The sequence below is a fragment of the Odontomachus brunneus genome, unplaced genomic scaffold, assembly GCF_010583005.1.
Source record: "Odontomachus brunneus isolate Ranch 3 - 2012 unplaced genomic scaffold, Obru_v1 Obru_scaffold_036, whole genome shotgun sequence".
Lineage (NCBI taxonomy): Eukaryota > Metazoa > Arthropoda > Insecta > Hymenoptera > Formicidae > Odontomachus > Odontomachus brunneus.
Genome location: NW_022639486.1, coordinates 1128240 through 1135098, shown reverse-complemented (window position 1 = coordinate 1135098; position 6859 = coordinate 1128240).

Here is a 6859-nt window from a genome sequence, read left to right as displayed (position 1 = left end):
CTTGCCGAGCGATCGTTTTAATTAACCGCCGGGTCCCGATGACGTGGGCCCGACGCTACGAGCATCCCCGTACGATGCGTTATTAAATCGTTGCTTCGTTACGCAAGAGTTATATCGCGAGTTTTTTTATCAGTTATACTGTCGATGTGTGACCGCTGAGAAACCCGATCGACCAATCGATCGATGGGCTCTCATCCGGCGATGGAAACCTTGCCATTTTTTCAGGTATTATCGACTAAAACTAGATGTTCACGGTAATTTCCCACATGTAATGTTTTTATGTCGTGTGTTACATGTGTATCCACTATATATAATTCATCCGGTTTTGCTTCAGCTGTGCTTCAGTTAATAATAATAATCGATACGTGGAAAATCGCTGTTAATTATAGCCTCTAATCGCGACGACTTAATTGATATACACCTTCTAAATTGTATTAAGTCCGATATGCCGCATGATAGCACGACAGCCATATCAAACTGGTAATTCTCTGTGGCGCGTATTTGTAATGCACGCTTAGCGCCGTGCACGGCCGTAACTCTTAACTCATGGTAATATTGTTTCTGCTTAACTCGAGCCACAAGGTGTATCGCGGATCCAACACGAGACTCGGGGCAACGAGAATCGAACAATTGACAAATCAGCCGCTAAGCACTAGTCGCGCGTCCACGACGAAAAAGAAAATGGTGGTGCACGTGCTCGGAGATAGCGAAGAGACCGGGCATCTTCCGATGGTTTGATTAGTCATTATCCGGTAGGTGGTGCATCATTCTGATCGCCTCCCGGCGGCTCCTGTGTTACAGGCGACAGCGGGATCCTCGGATGACCGCCATTGTTCGGGAAAAACTCGAGTGTTGCCGGCGGGAATGAAAGAGGCCGCGGGAGGGTGACGGGAGGCAGAGAAGAAGAAGAAGAAGAGTGAGAGAAAGAGAGGCAGGGAGAAAAAAGGCACTGCCGAGCGCGCTCGTTTGAGGTAGCCGCCGGCTCATTCACGTTTCGAAATGAGATCGGCGTCCCCCCTCGGCCTCCGATCTGTCCCACCTCGCCTCCTCCCCCGCCTCCATTTCATTCCGTGATACAGGATGCTGCGCGGAGGCTCCTTACGCTGGCGGACAGTGTGCCCCTTCCTTCCTCAAAGCTTGGAGACCACCTTTTCGACACCTATCCGAGAGGCCGAATCCAAGCTCGTGTTGGTTCGCCGAGCACTTCATCTCGCACGGACTCTTCTCATATCAGTGGTTAATTCGTGCATTTAATTAACCGATTGCAACGACAGCTCGACTTTGCACTGTACGTTTAAACGTGACTATCTAATAACCGTCTCTAATCTAAATGCAATTCTGGTATGACATCAAATAAGCTCGGACCTGTAAAACCGGATTTAATTCCAAGTGCTTGGAATATAACGCGTAGCGGATATCTCTTATATCTCGCCACCTTTCCGTGCCTCATGCTCCTTTGCGCGACCAGCAGCGAGCTACTCACGCAATTCATTTTCCGCGTCCATTGATCGAATGGTATAAAGCCCTGTCGTGACCGGTAAAGAAGGTACAAAAGCGAGAAACCTAGGTCGGCTTATTCGGTAGCAGGTAATGACGTCATTTCCCTGTCAGGCGTTTCCGGTGCAAATTAATTTATCAAGACGCCCGGACCCCGACCCCATGACGATTCCGTCGCTCGCTCGCTCGTTCGCTGGCTGGCTGGCTGGCTGGACCAGCGCTACGAAATTACGTGCCTTTTTTGTTCAGCACCCTCTCTAAATTAGGACCCAATTGGTCCGCACCGCGATCGACCCACGCGGTGTCCCGCTGATTTCGCGATTTCGTGCATTCTCCGTCCCGACCGGGAGAATTGGGCCCTCACGCTCCCTCCGCCTCTCGCAGTCTCGTCGAAGACAAATGAAACGCGGGGCCAAGGAGCCGGCAAGATTAATGAAATCTAACGCACGATCGTCTTGTGATCACGGTGAAATGGTCCAACGTACACACAGATATTTCTGACGTACCTGACATACATAACGCGCTTTTACATTCAATCGATTGCAATTATGAAGATTAGCGGATACATCTCCGCTGATTAGTGGAGCACTGTGCTAAACAAACATCATGACATCCGATGTTTCCCGTTTGTCTTCCGCTGACGTAACGGAATGAACAAAGTAACAGGCAGCGCGTGTCCGCGAAATCACGAATTCGTCAGGATCGCGCGAACGCGACATTGGTCAAGCCTAGACGCCGACGGGACGTCTCAATCCGCGGATTTTCGGCCCGCGCGGGCTGAATGTTACGGCGTTTTCACGGGTGCCGTCAGGTGTGTAAAAGGCTCGTCCGCGCGCGCTGTAAATAAACGAAGCACGTGTCGGCAGGGTCCACCTATTATTAGTGGCAATTAATGAGATACGCTTTCTGTACGGAATGTATCCGTGGTAACGCGCGTTCGACTCGCCTATCTCGCCGTGGAGACTTCCTAGCCGCCTAATTACGAGCGCTTACACGCCGACCCTTGCGGCCCGTCTGGGCATTACCGGTCGCTCTCTTTGGTCAGCTGTGAGGCTTGATGCACGAAAAGTAAGCGTCGTTATCCCTTCGGCGAGCACATGCACGTATTTCTGTAACGTTCGCGCTGCGACGCGGGAAAGCTGCGCTTTGGACGCTCGAATTACCGTGTCGGATATCGGAGGTCATTCACGTCTGAAGCGATATCTTGCTTGTTTTAACACTTCCGCGTTAATACACGATGTGTATCTTAGAAAATGTATATTCGATCAATCATAAGATGAATAATACCGTCTAGATTTTATCGAGAAATCGCCACCGATCAGCACCCCGCGAGATTTCACTAACGGAAGTCAACTTGCTATTTACTTGAAGCTGCACGTTGCTGGAAGGGACGCGTAAAAAGGGGTACGCCGTTTCGTCTGAGGCAAACGTTGGCACGGCAAGAAAATGCAACGGATGGAAGGCGGCGCTATAATTGGTTAGCGTATCTAAATGTATTCTCCATCATCGCGGCGCCCCAACGAAGTCAAAGGATAAGTTTTATGAGCCGAATGCGACAACTGCGCGACTCGCGTCGACTATTAAAGCTTCTCGTCCGTGTCGTCGTTGGTGGAGCTCCGTCTTACGTGAAACTTCGTGACAAATTTGTAAACGTCGAGTAAACGGAAAAAAAATCGTGTTTCCGCGAGGTGTTCACGCGAGGCTGCGACAATTCAAATTGCATCGTATAATTGATTCATTAATTAACCGCGCATACCTATTTTCTTTCTAATGTAAGCCTAATTTTAAGAATAAAGAAATTTAATAAAGAAATTTAATAAAGAAGCCCCACGATCATTAAATTGAAATTTACGACGAAAAAGAGTACTTCTTCCTCTTTGCCCTTAAAAAATCTACTTTTGTAAATTCTCCTTTACCTCACGATATACCTGCGGCACTATTGTGAACGCCACAACATTCATATGTCATCGATATTTCAAATTTTGATCCTAAATTGCTTGAGAAATGCCAAACTTAAAATGAGAAAAGGACAAAGCCTGAAAGATATTTGAAGAATGGTTTTCAATCTTTTTCATTCTGATATATTTATGAAAAGAATCATACTTTTAATTGTAATTCATATATTTTTAGAAAATAATGTAGACTTACGTTTTTTCATATTCTAGATTTCTAAGATACCAACATGATTGCTAAGGATCTAAGAATGTTTGTTGAAATTTTTGTGTTTTCTGAAATTTCTCAGACAACTCGGCGGATTTCTCAGCTCAGAAAAGTTTCAGAATTTTATCTTTAGGGATTGGTAAACCAATCTCTTCGATTTCAGCTCTTTTAGCGGTTCTTTTTCCTCCTGCTGAATCACATTTTTAGCTATAATCCGAAAGCTGTCTCAAGTCTCTGGACGCAGTCATAATTCAAATAGGTTGCGACATTAGTTCCTTCGATGTAAAGCGGGTCAAAACTGAATGCTCTCTAGTCAACCGTTAGATCATTTGATCGTAAAACGCGACTGCTATCAGCGATGCGTGTCGTCCTTGATGCACCTGGCATAAATTCAACGGCCATTTCAAAATTGACCCCCATTGTTCTTGCTTTCGGAGACGCTTCGGTCCCGAAGGATTTCTCTCACTGTATTCAGAATCTACGAGGCTAAGATTGTAGCCTTAAAAAAAACGGCAAGCAAACATCGCAATGAAACACGATTTCCATGATCGTGCTCGTCAAAAACGTTCGATGCTACTTGCGGTCTTCAACCCTTTGATACAACCGCGAGGATACGGTATAATGTAGTACGCCAGTGACACGCATGATTGTGCCGCAAAATGTCATTAACACAGTGTAGAATATCGCGATTGACGACTCCTCGCGCGACGCGGCGCGGAGCGCCGTACGTGTCGCCGCAATTATCCCGACGCGACACTGCAATTGCCGAGCAATTTCGTCCCTCTCACCCCCTTTGGTGCAACCGGTGTGCAACCCCACCATCATCGGCAGGTGTGCAAGCTGGAATGTGGTGGAAGTCTGGGCGTGACTGAAGGCGGGCTGAAGAACCCCACTACCTTGGACGACGAGAGGCTACGGACGAATTCCGAGACGTGGGTGTTTCGATTCCGCCCGTTCTCGTCCTGGTTTCACGCGGGGCACGTCGAATACGAGCACAATTTTCTTCCACTTTTTCCCTTTTTTCGTCATTCTTTTCGGAATTTCTTTTTTCTTCCGTCGTGTCATCTCGACGACTCGGATGGACGAACCTCTCGTCGACGTGGCGTCCTCGCCTCGCTGATCTTCGCGTTTCTTCGGAAGCATTCTGTCAATAACAGCGACTCTTCGCGAGAAAGTTTCGATTCCCGCCTCGCCATCTTGATGTCATGGGATCGTGAGAGTGACTGGGTGATCGGCTCGGGGGTTGTGGACCGATGACCGGGGGAACAGCGGAATCGAGTCCCGCTACGATCGAAATTACACGTCGGACAGGCGTACAATTTTGTCGTATCTTCGTGATTGCAATTGATCCGCGGCGACTCGTTGCTGTCAGTACGACATGCGGACTTACCGTCAATCCGGTGAAAGATTAGCCTGTTATAGCGCGAGAAGTTAAACTATCCATTTATATAACGCCAGTAGAAAATTCGCTCGACATCAGCTTCTATTCTACTGTTCCTGCTTAAACTTTCTTGCAAGTTCCGCGTCTTAAAATACTCTCGCGAGAGGAGAAAGGAAGAAAAGAAGATTATAGCAAGATGTAGAAAGTGCAGCTATGAGGAGGCAGTTATCAGCAATCTAATAAAAAAAAAGAAAAACAACTATTCCATCAACAACACGTCGATAAAGAAAATATTAAAAGTTGCAATATATTAATACTCACAAGCGTCCTCTTTAAAGCGTATCTCTTTGACACGTATATGAAAAGATGTAACTTTGAAAAGAACATTTTCCACTTTTCGACAAGAGCTTCTACTCGGCGCGTCCCCGTCTCGAGGAACTCGTGTCGCCATAAAAGCGATGCACGAAATACGCGATAGTGGTTTACGTGTGATTCGTCGCTTGTTGTTTGAGTGACGGTCGGTCACTCTTCTGCATAAACTCGATCAAAGGTGGCATGATGTTTACTAAATTCGAATTGAAATACGACGCGAGAGGCGCGGGCGCGATCGCGGTATCCTCAAAGGGGCTCTCCACCTGGGAGGAAATACGACTTCCTTGTTTCTTCGTCCGATTTTTTTTTCGCTTTCACAAAGCGCCGCTCGGAATGTGGTAACGAGGGGAGAACCGCAGGCGAAGAGAAGAACAGAGGGAAATCAGTATCGAGTGAGAAGTCCGGCTCAAGCAGGGCGTCCGCCCGCGCGCGCGATTGCGCACGTAAAAGTCGTAAATCTCAAAATGTTCCGTATGTCGTGCATACCGTATGGCGACCGCCGTCTAAATGTCGCGTTTATCGAACCGGTAAATCAAGTTTGGCAAATCAATTGTCGCACGTAACGCGCAGCGATTGCCTTCGCGCGAAACTATGCCGAAGAATTTGATAAATTCAAAATAAATTCTATATTCTGATGGATCCCAAATTAAAATTTTTCCAGGATTCTTCTAAGATTATAATAAATTAAAATACAAGCATATATTTAAAAATTTTCTGAGCAAAAAAGTTATTCGTCCATAATCGACGAGAAACGACTTGGATTTATATTTTTATGGGAATTTGTACACCCAGAAGTCATTACTTGAAACTTACTACGAATGCCACCTTTTCCTCCCAAAAAAAGACCAAGCATAAAACCTCGAAGAAAACCGGAAAACGAGAGGGTTGACACGAGTATGGCGCACGAACACTATGAAGTTTCCCGAGCGCGTGCAACACGAACCGTACGACGGGCATTTTCGTCTTGATGCATTATACGCGTTAATTTACAAGGTTATTGTCTCGTGAACGCAAGCAGAAATGAAATTTTACGAGTCAAGGGGTTTATGACAGGATACTAAACTGAGGCCGGTTTGTGGCCGTCGCTTGGCCAGAAGAATCATTGTTGTATTCCATTGTCCCGTCCATAAAAGACATTATCTTATCTCTTTCCGAATTGAATAGGATACCATTAAAAATATTATCTGCTTTTGTAAAAATTTCTGTATTAAATACGAATGAATATATTTCATCATGTCTTTCTCACAGAAATAAAACGAAAACGAGCATTCTGTATTTATGATAAATAATCACAATAATATTAAAGTTAAATTTTTTGCTTGTTTTTTTAAATACTAGATCTTGTAAATGCACGCTCTATCGTCATATATATATATATATATATATATATATATATATATATATATATATATATATATATATATATATATATATATATATATATATATA